The sequence below is a fragment of the Oreochromis niloticus genome, linkage group LG20 (assembly GCF_001858045.2).
Source record: "Oreochromis niloticus isolate F11D_XX linkage group LG20, O_niloticus_UMD_NMBU, whole genome shotgun sequence".
Lineage (NCBI taxonomy): Eukaryota > Metazoa > Chordata > Actinopteri > Cichliformes > Cichlidae > Oreochromis > Oreochromis niloticus.
This window is the reverse complement of record NC_031984.2, coordinates 31,595,413-31,612,083: the sequence shown is the minus strand read 5'-3', so window position 1 is coordinate 31,612,083 and position 16,671 is coordinate 31,595,413. Positions and strand designations below refer to the sequence as shown.

General features: G+C 38.9%; 1 protein-coding gene across 1 annotated transcript in view; it reads left to right on the top strand.

Annotated features, from left to right (window-relative positions):
• Positions 1-4,808: 4,808 nt before the first annotated feature.
• Positions 4,809-16,671, top strand: part of lamb2l (laminin, beta 2-like) — a 52,868-nt gene continuing 41,005 nt past the window's right edge. Inside the window, exon 1 of the mRNA XM_005477946.4 lies at positions 4,809-5,091. The gene's annotated coding sequence lies outside the window, so the exon portion shown is untranslated. The remainder of the gene's footprint in view (positions 5,092-16,671) is intronic.

The following is a 16,671-nucleotide window of genomic DNA, read 5'->3' as shown; positions in this document are numbered from 1 at the left end:
CAAGGAGGCCATGTCATTAGTTTTTCTTCTTTTATACCCTTTCTTGCCAGCCACGCTGTGGAGTACTTGGACGCGTGTGATGGAGCATTGTCCTGCATGAAAATCATGTTTTTCTTGAAGGATGCAGACTTCTTCCTGTACCACTGCTTGAAGAAGGTGTCTTCCAGAAACTGGCAGTAGGACTGGGAGTTGAGCTTGACTCCATCCTCAACCCGAAAAGGCCCCACAAGCTCATCTTTGATGATACCAGCCCAAACCAGTACTCCACCTCCACCTTGCTGGCGTCTGAGTCGGACTGGAGCTCTCTGCCCTTTACCAATCCAGCCACGGGCCCATCCATCTGGCCCATCAAGACTCACTCTCATTTCATCAGTCCATAAAACCTTAGAAAAATCAGTCTTGAGATATTTCTTGGCCCAGTCTTGACGTTTCAGCTTGTGTGTCTTGTTCAGTGGTGGTCGTCTTTCAGCCTTTCTTACCTTGGCCATGTCTCTGAGTATTGCACACCTTGTGCTTTTGGGCACTCCAGTGATGTTGCAGCTCTGAAATATGGCCAAACTGGTGGCAAGTGGCATCTTGGCAGCTGCACGCTTGACTTTTCTCAGTTCATGGGCAGTTATTTTGCGCCTTGGTTTTTCCACACGCTTCTTGCGACCCTGTTGACTATTTTGAATGAAACGCTTGATTGTTCAATGATCACGCTTCAGACGCTTTTCAATTTTAAGACTGCTGCATCCCTCTGCAAGATATCTCACTATTTTTGACTTTTCTGAGCCTGTCAAGTCCTTCTTTTGACCCATTTTGCCAAAGGAAAGGAAGTTGCCTAATAATTATGCACACCTGATATAGGGTGTTGATGTCATTAGACCACACCCCTTCTCATTACAGAGATGCACATCACCTAATATGCTTAATTGGTAGAAGGCTTTCGAGCCTATACAGCTTGGAGTAAGACAACATGCATGAAGAGGATGATGTGGACAAAATACTCATTTGCCTAATAATTCTGCACTCCCTGTAATCAGTGTTTGGGCATCGATTTGGAGGCACTCGTGAAAATATAGAATGAATAAAGTGAATTAGTTTTCATTTATCAAAGTCCACATACACAAATGAAAAATGCAAAGTGGAAAGTAATTTTAGAAGAGGACAACAACATAAGCTCCATCCATGAACTACGGAAAAACCAAGTGTGAGCGCGCTCAGAGTCGATGTGCTTCTAAAATAGCTAAAAGCTAAAATAGCTAATTAGATATAATAAGGTAAAAGCCGTAACCTGCACATAACCTCTGGAGCTGCAGAGCTCTGTTTGTGCATCAGTGTAATAAATGTTCTCTTTCTTACTAATGGACAAAGAACAGCACAAAAAACAGTTTACTAGTGTTACTGGTGGATAGCTGTCTGTGTCCACAGTTTAACAAGAACTTACCTGCAACTCTGTCTGTAGGCTGTATGTGTCATTTTTAAGAAGCTTCAGTTTTATATTGGGGTACATTTCTTTTTGATTAAAACAATGTAACACATTCCATCATTTATTTTTCATTTATTTTGTGTACGCCACACTAGAATTAGTGTACTTCTGATTTGCTAAATGTCAAGTTTTGCTTTTCAAATGGATGCTTTTGCATATTATTTTCATTGTTATTTGTTCAAAATAGATGAAAAAAAGTTGTTGTTTTTATTTTTTTAAAAAGCAAAAAAAAGGGGGGGGGGGGGGGTGACACTGACCTTTTTACTATTTTACGGAAAATATGTCAGTAATCATTCATTCTTTGGAAAATGTTACTTTATCCACCTAATTTTGTAACACACATTTTTGTAACTACTCACAGTCAGACAGAACATCACTGCAATCACTGTGCAGTGAGTAATTTAGGACAACACGGAAAACAATGGATAAAGACCAGCTTTTAATAAAACACTTAAAGTGTATCATGTTATTCTCTATCACATTCACCTTCACATGCACCTCAACTTTTTATATTTTGAATGTAACGGCATCTAATGCTAATGGCAGGTCAGTGTTGTTATGAATCACCACTAGAGGGGACTGTCATGTTAAGTTTTGTTCTACACTACAAATGCTGATTGTTATATTGAATGAGAAGAAAACACTCTTCCACTCTGTAATTGCCTTAGATTAGCACTGAAGGTCATCATGTGACTTTAGTCATTCTTGTTTATGCTTGTATAACCTAATGTCATCTTTAACCAAACACAGTATGTACATATTTACATATTTACAAAGTAAAAGCTGAAATAACTTTATTGGTGTGTTGTTTTTCTTACTCTCCTTTTCCTTCTGCTGTCTGCTGTAAGGCGGCTGTCAGCTTATCTAACTCAGCTGAGACAGATGTAGGCAGGTTTTTAATTATTTGTTTTTGTCGAACCTTAAAACTTCCCACAAAACAATACACGGTGGTACAGTAAACTTTTAGTGTGTTTGTTTCCCTCCCCTACAGAGGATGCTGAGTAATGGTGCATGTCTATATTCATTACCTAACACTGTACAACACGTTCTCACTCCCAACACTCTAAAGCTGACTGGATCTTCACATTATAAACCATCTGTACAACCATTCATGCTTGCAAGCTACAAATTAGCTCAAAGCACGTGCAGAATGGAAGGAAGACAGTAATCCTGGTGCTCAGCCGGTCATTTTATGTTTCTTAGTGTAGCAATCAGGTCAACCACACCAGCTGTTTCTCTAAAAAATTACAGTTGACTTTCAGGATTCTCATCTAACTCCTTGCTTCTTGCCTCAGCTTTTCTACTTTTTAACTTTTTGTTTCTTCAGTTTCAGTTTTGGTTGACGGCTGTTCTTAGTGCTTGAGTATACCAGTACTTTATAACAGACTGTAAAACTTTGTCTCCTCAGCTTACTTTCATGTTTGTATAAGAAATAGATTTGGTATTGTTGATAATTATACATTCCAGCCATTCCTGGACTTTAGCTTGTACAACCTCCAAAGGTACTGTTCTCTTTCATTCTCCACCATCCAGTATAAACACATTTCAGTCATAAAACTCAAATATTATATAAATGAGGTTTAGCAAATAGGCTCTGAATCCATCACTTCTTACAAATATATTAATGATGGGAATGGGGTGGTAGATGAGAAAATTAGCAGGAAGCAATGCAGTGATACAGTGGCACCGACATGGGTGCCATGGTAACACGCTGGTTAGCACTGCACAGCTTCACATCCTGGCTGTGACCTCTCCCTCTAACTGTCTGGGCTTCCTCTCACAGTCCAAAGGCATGCATGCTAGGAAAGTCAAACAGTACCCATCGATCTGAGATAGATAAACTTCTTGAAGTGTCTTATGTTTAACTTTTAAGCTACTCCTGTTTCCTTAAGAGGGTTTGTCTTTTGCAGACTACCACAGTGAAAGTACATTGTGGTACAACGTGATATTAAACAAACCCGACCTGGCCTTATTTCAACATCAGTTCAAGCACAATGCGTAGATGTTTTAGATATTAAGTTATAGCAGATAATGCTTTATTTATTTTGAAAAGTTTGAAACAGTAATAAAAATGAGTGGCTTTAAATAGCACGCTTGATGTATTAGATGAGGAGAAGTGGGCATTTACATATGTATAACCCTTCACAGCTGGAGCTGTTCCTATGAATGAGCAGCAGGCTTCACTCCATTACAATTCCTTTTATTCCCACCGAATTTTTGTATACAACATTCATTATTTCATTGCTTGGTAAGATAGCAACTTCCTGAAATGTTAGAATTTTCAGTCTGATGTTTCTTATGCCTGTAATAAGTAGTATGAGGCTGTAATCAGTTTTGCTCCTGGCTTTTAATTAGACTCACAAAATGGTACGTGTATCACATGTGCCATTCTCATACTTTAGTTTATATATATGTTTTTGAACATCCATCCATCCATCCATGTTTTTGAAAATGTTTAAAAAAAAAAAGCAAAATAGGCCAAAGAAAAAACATCAACAACTAAAAAAAAGTAAATCAGCAGGCCTTGATATACAAAAGATGCTGACACACTTCTTGCAAAGTAGACTGTTCTAGTGTTGGGCAGCTGCTGGTTTGAGATATGTGAAATGTATTAGTTGACTTGGCTGGCACCACATAATGACTTTGGTGACTGAGACTGTCATCATCTCTTGATAATTTCTGTGGTTCAGATCCTGTCAGTGATGAGCTATCTTACTATCTTCCACCTTTGAAGCAAGATAGAGCAGCATGTGATGAGAGGGATAGCATTAATCTTGCATCTATATATATTCTGTGATTTGTTTCCTGTATTAAAAAAGAATGTAGTATGTGACGCTCATGCACCAAAAACCACAAAAAATAAAAAGCCACATGAGTATTTGTGTATATTCATCAAATATATGCTCACTGTCTTGTAAGACCTCAGAAACATATTGTTACCTGTGTGTAAAACACAAGGAACACACACTTGAAGGAGGCTGTACTGTCATTACCAAAAGCATATGCAATGTAGTCTACACTATGAAAGAGGGAGAGTTGGAAAGAGCTCCATATTCCACATAAATAAGTGACACTAAGAGTTGGGCACTACAGTATGTGTAAAAGCAAACCACTTCCCTCCAAAAAATACTGGAATTTAAATCTGAAATCCACGTAGAATCCAGAAGTAAATAAACAGTAAACATTTTCGCTCCAACTTTTTTTTGCTTGCTTTCTCTTGAAAAAGTTTGACCTCACATCCGTGCAGGAAATTCAACACTTTTCAACACTGAGAATTAAAGTACAGAGAGAACTTTGCCAGTGGCCTTGGTCTCTGCGGGCGTGGTCGGGCTCTGTGAATGAGCTCTACCTGCTCCTGCTTACCTGGGACCGCCTGACACCTCCCCCCGGCGTGGCTGAGCGCGCCACCGTTCCTCGTCAGGACCGAGGACTGAACTCACACAGGCGGTGAAGTCAGCCTCTGCTGGACGACCTCTGTTAGAGAGAGTGTGTGTGTGTCTGTGTGAGTCTGTGAGTCTGAGGAAAAGAAAGCGAAAGAAAGTTAGTTTGGCTCTGTATGTATGTATGTATGTGTGAGTGTGTGAAATAGCGAACTGAGGCACCAGAAAGCTTCGGGGCAGGTGAGCTGTGTTCATTTTTGTCTTTGCCTCCTTTTCTCTAAGGAAACTCCTCAGTGAAATCCAATAACTCACAGCCACCAATGTACAGTGTAATATTCATACTGTTACAGTGAGCTTATGCTCCTCTGTTTGCTGAAGAGCAAGTTTATATAAACCTTGTCTTATTACTGTAGCCCATGTATCTTCAAGGTGCTGTAGTAGCAAAACTCATGTTGGGGCTGAAATATGACATTGAAAACTGCTTGTATGCTAAGGCTAGTTAATCTTTGCTAGCGCTTAGCTTGCTGTAATGATTTCTTAGTGAGAATAAAATCAAAGGAATTAAAAGAAACTATGAATGAACTTTTCTGCACCTTGTGGATACATTTAGCCAGAAACGCTTGACTACTACAACTGCTACTGTCAGTATAACCCTTAAAAATGGTCCAGCTGCGTTTTGTGTTTCATGTCTGAGGCTGGATTTTTATTTTGTTTTTTTTATTGGTGACGCTAAAGCAAGTGCAGCAAAATCTCTTTTAACATTCACTTAGATAACATGTATCTAGACACTGGAGGTTGTTTTACATTTTTCCCTAGGGAAAAAAAAGTTTCTCTCTGCTCTACTATATCTGATTTAAACCTGTATAGAAGAGTGTGCATCCAAAGTTTGATTCACTTACAACTGGTACTTCTATAGTGTCTGTGAAGGTTCTCAGTCATCCAGGTCATCGTAGTCAAAGGAGTTTGCAAAGAAAAAAGCGTCTGGACTTCTTTAAGTTGCTTGAAGACGTGAAACGGTGAAACGTCTTCAAGCAACTTAAAGAAGTCCAGACGCTTTTTTCTTTGCAAACTCCTTTGAGTACTTCTATAGTGTATTTCTACTCAGTCAAGTGCTTAAAGTACTTTCAAGTCTCATTCATTCAGTGAACCCAGTCTACCACCTGAACCCATCCATCCATTTTCTTAACTTATTCAAACTTTTGTAGGCCAAAAGGCAAGGTATTTGTTGTAATGTCAGGTGACCTTAGGAGGCCACAAGCTAGTGCTGTCCTAGTGCTGCTCCCAAGCACAGATAAATGTTCGCTCCATGAAGGACATCGTGTGTAAAATCAGTGCCAAGTCAAAGATATGGATATGGCAGCATACCTGGGAAAAAACTTGAACAAGCACATCTTGACTAGTCATAGCACAGAAAAGATGTATTCATATCATTTTTATACCATTAAATTGGAGAGCCTGTGTCCTGTAAAGTGATGGATGTGTGGACGTGCTTTCTCACCGACACCACAATGTTGCTTATGGCTGGAAGGCAGATTTCTGACACTCTTGCACACATTCCTGCCAGATTAACCAGCAGCTAAGATTAATGCAGAGCAGAGCTCATATTCAGCATCTAAAGTACTGTGGTCAAGCATTTGTTACAGCTACAGAAGTCATATAAAGAAGAAAAGACGGTGTTTGACAGTTACATTTCAGGAGCTTTACCAATATATTTGTTGGTACTGGCCCTTCATAATAGTGCTTAAGGAAGTGAAAAATAATTAAAAAGAAAACTGTGCCATGGCACAGTTTCTTAAAGTGAGTGATTTCATTGTTTACAGTAGTCTCATAGAAATAGTGTATCATAAAGAAGCAAAGAGATATTGAATTCTGGTTTGTTGTTATTTTAATCTCCCCAGTTTTTCCTTGTCTGTCCCTCCTCTGTCTCAGCTGTTAGTACCTGTTTAGTTATCATGTTTATTGTTAATCTTCTTGTCTCTGTGTTTTGATGGGTTTGTTATTTATTGAAAGGCCGCACAGAGTAATTATATAAAGACTTCTTTTTGTTCAGTTCATGTCAAGAAAAAAAGCATTTAAATAACTGCCCTAAACATATTGTTCCTTGTAATTCAAAAAATGCTTTTTAGCATTAACTTCTTTTCATCAGCTTATACTGGTATTGGGTGTGTTTGGAGGCACAGGGTCCCATGGCTCTTATAGGCTTAGTGTAGTTTTAATCAGGTCAGGACCTGGCCTGTCACTCTTGTTATTTACAACTCTAACTAAGGGTTAAAAGGATCCATGAGCTACTCTGAACTATAGTGGTAAACCAAGACATGTAAGAGAAACATATATTTGCTATCTGCTTTGGCTGATGGTGTGCTAGTTAAAAATAGAATATGAAGTTTGTATTTTTAAGGGATTTTGTAGACCAACACTATGGCATACACTCACTGGTTGATGGCAGAATGATTGCAGCCTCCAGCTGTGCAGTCATCATTGGTTATGGCTGCCTCTGATGGACACATCAACCCAGCATGTATAAAGTAGTCTTCAGTAGGAGATATATTTAGACTAAATATTGACAAAGACTCTGGATATGCTTCTTCCAGAAAGGCTGATGCTACTTTGGGAGTGTGGTAATGAAACATTTGCAGGTAGGGGTGTTGCCACAGTGCAGATTGAAGCAACTCATCTCTGTACTTCTGTCTAGTTTTATTGCCACCAAGAATCATCAGACCAGAGGTTTTACTGTTCTGGACGTACAAGGTTGCAGGAACAGCTGGGATACCCATGCCAGAATCCAGCATGGCAAAAGCCCAGCCTCAGTCAACCTCAATTAGTTGTTACATTGTAGCACTGACAATGTGGTGTCTGTGCTGTTTCTTATATGCTAAGAATCATTGGCTTGAGAATGAAGTAAAAAAAAAAACTGTTTTGAGGAGCACAAGTTTGAATGTGTATTTCAGGATGAAAAAAAAAATGCATTTTGACTAGTATAGTATTTTGGAAAGAAAACAGATTTTATGGATTGTGCTATTTAGGGGTACTTGTGTTTTTCTGAACTTCCTTGTTCTCAGATTTTTTGAGTTTAGTTTCAGAACAAGATATATATATAAATATATATATATATATATATATATATATATATATATACATACATACATATGTCTTTGCTCTTGAACTCACAGTAATATTTCAACTACCGTCAGTGTGCTCTTTAATTACATTATTGATGGAAATTTGCAGCCTCTAATGGGGTTTTTGGAAGAGGTTCATAATCATGGCTGTTGTGCAGCTGAACTTGTTATTTGTAGTGTAATGACAAGAATTGGCTGCAAATTATTGTGATCATTATTAATTAAGTGTGTGTGTGTGTGTGCGTGTGCGTGTGTGTGTGTGTGTCTAAAAAATATCAAAAGGTATTTGATGTTTGTCTTGTTGTCTTTGCATATCGCCCAAACAATATGTATTTGGAGAGTTCATATTACAGTATTAGACAAGTGCAAGCTTTCAAGTAACATTTTTAAAGGGTAGGTTTGTATTTTACAAACAAAAAGAACCCAACAATATAATAGCTATCAACACATGACAACTACATTATTCTTATATGGCTCAGTTTCAGTATTTATTCATTTTCAGCTTAATATAATATATTAATAGGTTGCTAACTTGATGGATACAAGTCGTAAACACAAGGTCCGTGAAAATCTCAGCACATAGTATGCACAAGAAATGTGAGAACCAGCAAGGAGCTTATGTTGGTTCTCAACAGAGAGAACCAACAATCACAATGATGACTACAGCCAGAAGAAACTAAATCCAAAACAGGCTGAGAATGCAACAGAAGACTACAGTACAGCATGACAAAGAGCTAAGGCAAATTGACGCTTTAAATACACGTAGATACACTAATGGCTAATCGGGAATGAGGCACAGTTGGGGATCTAAATACACGTAAACTAAATCAAGGTAACGAGACAAGGAAAGTAAAGCTAAACACAAGAGACAAATGGTCACAAAATTTGATATTTGATATTTTGATATACCTTTATTAGTCCCACAAGGGGAAATTTCATAAGGCTGCCGACCTATTGCACGCAATGGCGGCGCCATCTTACCCTCCGACCATACATACATTACACAAAACATCACATGGGGAAGACAGGTCAGAGAGGTATAACAATGGAAAAAGCACCACATGAGGAAAGATAAGGAGAAAAAAAATAACTCCCCCCAGACTGAGCTCCAACAGGGAGATCAGTTTGAGAACAGAAAAAAAACACCTCTGCACATAGCACATGAAAAAAACTCTTAATACACCAAAGAAACACATGACAAGCAACAGGGGTGGGTAAAGGGTGAGAGACAGCCGATTTAGACAGTACATCCGGGCCTGCAGCATAAGCGCTGGTCTCCTTGATCCACCGTCAGCATCAGAAGGGAATAAGCGTCAAAGGCATTTGGAAAGGGAGGGGGGATGAGTGTGTGCAAATCAGTGTATATGTATGTGTGTGCGTGTCCAGAGTTCAGCTGAGACAGTGTCCTTCGCCCTGCCAGGCTAAGTAAACAGTCCTCCAGCCAACCCAGGTGGCCTTGCATGGAATGGGAAGGAACAGTCTAAACACGGTCGTTATCAGGGTGTTTTTGTTCGGCTCCAGCATTGCGACCGCAGCTGGCGCCGAGAGGGTATCCACATGAGTGATGGTGCTTTTTACTTTAGAATTTCAAAGCAGTTCTACAGTCCAACACTGGTCTCTCAATCTCCCATTGGAGAGCCGCGAGCTTCGCCATACTTGCGTTCTGTGATGTTGTCATTCTTGTGCTCAAGGAGCCAATTCTGAGAACTCACGACAGTGTGCCTCCCCGAGATGTCATCCAATTTGCGCTCAGAGGTGTTATTCTGAGCGAGCCCTTCCGAGATGTAATCCAGTCTGCACTCAGAGATCTTATTCTGAGTATTCACAGCAGCCGTAGCTTCTCCAAGATCTTATCCGTGCTGCACTCAATGAGCCCATTTTGAAAAACTCACACCTCTTCCCATCGTTTCAATCCCAGCGGGCAGCCTTGTGGGGGTTTGAACAGCCGGTTCCGCTTTCTTAATTCTTCAATAAGTCAGGGCCAAGCCAGCTCCGATCAGCCAGAACCCTGTTACCATGGTTCTGAATAGGTAGATATCTTCAGCACTCAGGCTCACTCAAGTCCAAACTTATCGTTGAGAAAGGGGTGTCAATTGCATTTAGGGACCAGTTGATCCAATCCATAATTCCTCTTTTAGGTTTTAGAGAACAGACTGTGAGAGAGTGTTCCAGGGAAAAGTAATACAAAAAACACGAGACTAGACAAGGACACAAGAGGCTAAGCAGGGAAGCTAAGGGAGAGGAGGAGGAGGAGAGGAGAAAAAGTGCGACCGCCTTCGTCAAGAGCAAGAGCAAGACATATAAATAAAAGAGGACGTGAGGAGCAATAACTAACAGGAGAGTGCAGATAGATAGAACTAAACACAGGAACTGATACAGAATGAAAGGACGGGAAACACTGAGGGAATATAAAGAGGTGAAACCCTAAGTAAATAAGACACAAACTGAAGATATTTAATACTAAATAGCTATACATAACTCAAAACACCAAAAACATAAAACACTGGGTTAAAGGCCGAGGAGCATGACAACAGCCCTAGTTCTTTCATAAAAGAACTCACACATGGTTCATTTAACAGAGAACTGGGTCATCATTTCAAAGAGGAACTTGTATGTGAATATGAAAAGTAATGGGAGGATAATGCAAAGAAGAAGATCACTCCAAGTCTAAAAATGAATGAATATCCACCAGAGAAACAGCAAAGACCTCTGTTTTTTTCAGTTGAAAAAAAGAAGCTTGGAAATGGTGTAAAAATTGTATAAATCCAGTAGATTTCCAAGGTGAAGAAACAATATTTCACCATGTGAGTCAAGAATGTTTTTGTGACCAATTTGTACCGTTCTTCTGATGGCTGTTTCAAATCATCTTAAACTGGGTTCTTGAACATCACAATGGGTTCACTGTAGTCACCAGGCCTCAATCTAACAGAGAACCTTTGGGATGTGGCAAATCATGACCGTCAGCCCACAAATCTGCAGATGCTATCATCTCAGTGTTTGCAAATACACCAAGGATTTTCCAGCACCTGCGCCATGAAGACAAAGGGGCAGTTCTGAAAACAAAAGGGTATCCAATTCATACTAGTAAGGTGTATCTAATGAAGTGTTGCATTAGATTACTTTTCTTTGCTTTTGTTCCTTAATAGAAACCTATAAGTAGGGCTTCTGTGCTCTTAGCTAGGCCAACAGAACAATAGGAATTTCAAATATTGTAACATTTTTTTGTAGTTTTATGTGCAAAAAAATGTAGATGCCAATGAGCCAACAAGGAGCTGTGGAAGAGAAATAATTACAATAAGTGATAGAGATCTGGTAATTTTGCATTATCTGCATGGCTAGCCTTTGTTGTTGGAATTCCATGCATTGTGTTAGCTAGCCAAGGCTGACAGGAGTCTCTCATTGTTTGGAGGTACATTAATATGTGACACTGCACTTCTAATAGTTCACAGGTAACACTGTTGTCTAGTGAACTGCAGCGCTCCCTGGGTTATCTCTATAGGCGCTACTACAAAGGTGTTAATGCTGAGCCACAACCTCACAGCTGGCCTGTTCACCTCCACCTTGCGCCAACTAATTCTCGGTTTTTCTAGTCCAAACACGACTACGTTGGTTCGCATGTGTCTGCAATGCACCTTAGGAACTCCTCACTCGCTACTGTTTGGTCATGCCCTTGCGTGAGTTTTCGTCAGGCTTGTCAGACAGGCATGTCCCTTTGAGTTTATTTTGCTTTATATGGTAAAACACCAAAGACTTTGAACGATAACGCTCATTTCAGGTGATCTGATGCAGAATATTGTTCGATTGTTTAGAGAAAGAAAACAAAATGTATCAGTTGTGTTTTGAAGGGGATCGCACGTTCACACTTCCCATTGTGTGTCTGTGTGTACACAGGTGGTGTGGAGCAAATGCAAGCCAAGCAATAGGCGGTATTGGGTGTGCTTTATTTCATGCTTGTGTCAAGCAGCAGGGAAAATCTGGATAAAACTGTCTTTGATTGTGATCTTTTCTTTACTGTATGAAATAAGCCAACTGTCCAGACAGCATTATGAGATTTCCTTTGGCTCCCGGGGTGATGATCTGGTGATTTATGCAGTGGTTTTGAAAGTCGTTTGAAGGCAGTTTTTTTTATCTGAACTGTTTTGTTTGAAGGTGTTCTGTGTGAGCAATTGGTGCCTACAATTGTTATAACATGTTATAACGTGAGACTGAAGCAATAGAGGCTTAAATGAGGTCAGTGAGCACCAAATGCTCTGAAATAAAGGGGCGAACACTGACTGAGAAGGGTTGAGGCATTTAGGGCCGCTCATCTATAAAGCTGGAACTGTTAACTCACCTCCAGCTATATGGTAATAGAAAACCCAGCTCATTCTATTAATCTAAATATTAAGTTAATTTCCTTAAAGGGTAAGATTTAATTGTTTCATTTGATCTCTCTGATAAGTGCTTTGTATATATTGTTTTTTTTTCATAATGATTTCCCCTGTGGAGCTTAATTTCATTACATTAAAGGGCTGTCTCCTTATTATAAACAAGTCTCGACTTCCATCGCAAACTTTTCCTCTAGGCTTTTAAAATGTGTTGCATTTTGAAAGATGTGCTCCAAATAACTTCACAGTGACTTCAACATAGGCTTAATTTGATCTGAGGAGACAAAGTTATTGTGGCTTTAAGGGATGTTAAAGTAATTTATGACTACTCTGACTCATATCTTGCAGTTCAGTGCAAAAAGGCTTTCATGTATAATGAGTGGGATTGAACCAGTATTAACAAAATGGAAAGACATGATCTTATTTGATTCCTACATACACAAAATGATTTGGTGTATTTTTGGACAAGGATTCTATTAATATATTGTCTGTATTTCTGCAATGGACTTTCACATTTTTAATTAAATGTCTGTATGTTTTGTTGTGTTATGCTCCTATTTAACCATGTATTTTTTATTGCTTGTGTCCTTCATTTCATATAGAACAGCATTGTACATAAGACTAATTCAAGAGTGGTTTCAATCTTGTCTCAGTTCTTTGCTCTAAACATTTAGTCAGTATCATTAGAGGAAGTGAATTTGTATGAATTTAGGGAAAAAAGTTAAGCTGCTGTAGATGTAATGTGCATTTGTCTATATAATATAGTTATGAAGCATGTTACAGTTGTAGTTTCAAAAATTGTTAAATATCTATCTCTTTCTTGTAGATCTTTTTTGATTGCAGATTTTCAGAATTCAGAAACAGCTTCTTCCATACACTCATTTATAATGAAATATGTGGCATCCCATCCCAAATAGGAGATCTTTCTGAAAGTTTAGATGACTGAGGGGCATGGTGTGAAATAGATTATTTGTAATTCCTTCCTGAAAAACATATCTCTCAATATAATAGATTACTATGTAGATGTTACTCTGGCTTTCTCCCACAGTCTGAAGGCATGCAGAGGGTTAGATTAATCAGTGATTCTAAATTGCATGAATGCCTGTCAGACTGGGAACCTGTCTAAGGTTTTCCCTAACTGGGATAGATGCCAGCACCATAATAAAGATGGTGGATGGATACCATTAATGTAACTAGAACTTAACAGGATTCCAGGTCATTTTGAACCCGTCCTACAGCAAACGAAGTAATGGCAGAGAAGTAATTCCTTGAAGAAATCATTAATTTTCATCTAATTTTCACATTTTAATTGAGATTTGACCAAACAAAAGCATTTATGGTTTTTAGTTTTTATAAATGATTTAGATAATTTGATTACAGATATTAAAATAAAGTTAAAGTACACATTAGAATAAACAAATAAACAGGGTGTAACAAATAACAAAAACAGTAACTAAGACAGCTAAATAATGTAATTATTACAGAAGAAGAACACTGAAAAAGTTAAAAAATAAACTGGGATAATGTGTGACATTAGTTGCTCTAAAATAAAGACGATATATAAAACCCCACGCTGTAACCTTCTGCTTGAGCTCACATGTCCTTCCTGAGATATGGAATCACACCGTGGGTTGCCCCAGGTATCCCACAGCAACATGAATGGCGTGGAGGGTTGCGGTGTAGGGGTGGGAGGAGTCTCCATTTACGATGTAAGTGAGGATGTAGATTTCCCACAGATGTTTAATTCAAGCATGTTCACCTCGAAAGCACTCTTGCTAAGACCTGAAACCCGTTTGTTTGCTCTGCTCTGGATTTCACTCTTTATTTGCTCGGATTAGTTCTTCACGCTCCATCAGAGGTGGTTTTACATTCATTTATACAGGGTCAAAGTTATGTCAGTGATTCTAGGTATAGGTGGTCATAATTTCTTTTTTTGATCCCACACACCCACCATAATTAAGTATTTGCTGAGTAACCCCGGTTATTAGCACTGTGGTTAACACTGTTACCTTAAAGCACGAAGGTCCTCAGTTCAATTCCACCATCAGGCCGGCGTCTGTTTGTGTGGGTTCTCTCTGGGTCCAAAGACATGCAGTTAGTGGGGTTAGTTAGAAACTTTAAATTGCACATAGGTGTGAGTGCGAATGGGTGTCTATGTGTCAGCCCTGTGACTGGTGACCCGTCCAGGGTGTACCCAGCTGTCTTAGGGCAAGAGGCAGTGCCCTAAGACAGCTGGGTAAAAAAGGTGACATTTTCTTATCAATAAATTATGTAAATTATGTTCAAGGCCCTCTGCTGCTTTTTTTGTTTTATTGTCCTGCTTTAGACGACTATAGCACTGCAGAAATGGGTTGTTTATGGGTTGTCTATACTATAGTACCAATCCATGAAGCAAGGGATACTTGTGCATTTCTTGAAACTAGTGCCTTTGTTTGAGGCTCTCATTTGTTCAAACCTTCTAGTTTATTGTTTCCCAGCCTATGGCACTTGTACTACTTTGGGTTAGTGTAGTCAATAAGTATGTAGATGACTATAGTGCATATTGACCAGAAGAAGAAGGAGGAGGAGCTCTCTTGTTCTCTAAGGGGCTGGATGTTTGATTTGGCTAATTTAAAAGTCTGAAACACATAGTTTTGATGAAAAATAAATGGATGAACACTGGTAATATCACTTTTCTATCTAATACTTAAAAGCAATGGAGAAAATGCTGTCATTCATAGCTAAAAATAATAAATAGGCACTGAACGATCATGGATTAACTGATCCAGATGACAGTGTTACAGGTGGCACAACCATAAATATCGAGTCACCTGCCTGTTGGAAAGTAAACTTCCTCCAGGATCTTATACAAATGATCTGATCCCATTTTCAGCCCAACCTTGTTTTACAGCATGTTAACAACAGTGCCTCAAGCTGGAGTGTGTTGGCAGCAGTGATTTCAGTAGTTCGGTCTGAAGGCCTTCATTTCATATGTACACAAACTCACAGACACACACATACGCACAGAGTCAGGCTTATCATGTTATGGTTTTCAAGGATATGGGAACCTGGGTTTGTTTGGACTTGAGCGTAGAGATTCCTTGGCTTTGTCCGACCGCTATGCAGGAGTTATAGTGGTGGCACTGAACTTTCTTCAGGGTCCGTCTTATCTGTCTTATTGTAGAGATTGCGTGCTTGTCTGTGCCAAAGTCTTTGCTCAAGGTCTTTGACTGCCTGCAGTGAAACCTAGCCAAATACCTCTAACTGTGATGATCATTGTCTTATTTGTCCACTTTAAGAAGGGTTCCAGGTTCAGTTCCTATCTCTTGCATATTCATAACAATGTTTTTCTTATATTTAAATACATCCATAAGAGCTTGCTACTTACAGCCCAAAACTGGGACACTTTGAACTTTATAAAATTAAAAAATGAATAAAATGATGAAAGTCTGATAATGTCTGTACATGCAGCTGAAACCACTGTCATAGACTCATAAGTTGCCTATCTGATTTATTTTACTGTAGTTTTGTCTAACACCCAGACACCCGCATAGTTGGATTACAAGAGGATTGCAAGATATACGTTAAAAAGAGCTGCAGGCTAGAGTGTTAGAGGCATACTTGCAATTCTTTTTGATTTTTGATCTGCTATTTTTTCTTTAGTTCTGTGAAAGCAGTGTCTTTGAATAATATGTTGCAATTCTCAGATGTTTGTAGAATTGTAGTTGAAATTTTCAGTAATTGATTTGTGAACTCTTACAGCAGATTAAGAAACCACATTGAACTCACTACTAGTTACACTTGCCATGTACGTGCTTACTGTGTGTTGAGACGTATCTCGCTCTTTTAGTAGAGGTGAAAGGTCACATCAGCAGAGAGCTGTGATTGTGAAAGCTGCTTTGTTCTCTGCTGCAGTTCTTAAGTTGTTGTGCCTGAATCACACACATGCATGCACATGACCCACACATACTCATTCCAAATGCGCGTGTGCGCTATCATGCACCTTCCTGCACCTTTTTCTTTACTGATCTATTCACAGCAACACAGTCACTTCAGTGATTTGAATGGAATTGAACTCTTTGACCTTGTGCTTATGCTTCAGCTCAGTTTTATTTTCAAATCCTTTATTTTTTCAGTGGTTAGGGTAAAAAAGGAACTTAATGAACAACAAAGTCTCAGCACATGTAATTTTGTAATTATACCAGTAGTTGATCTTGTTTTTCACAAATTAAACTGTATTTTTAGAATAAAATTATCCTCTTTCTGGTGAATTGTTGATGAGAAGAAGATTATTGGCATGGTGTTATCTCTCTGCTAAATATCAAGCTAAAGCAAGAAGCTAATTAGCAGTGTGA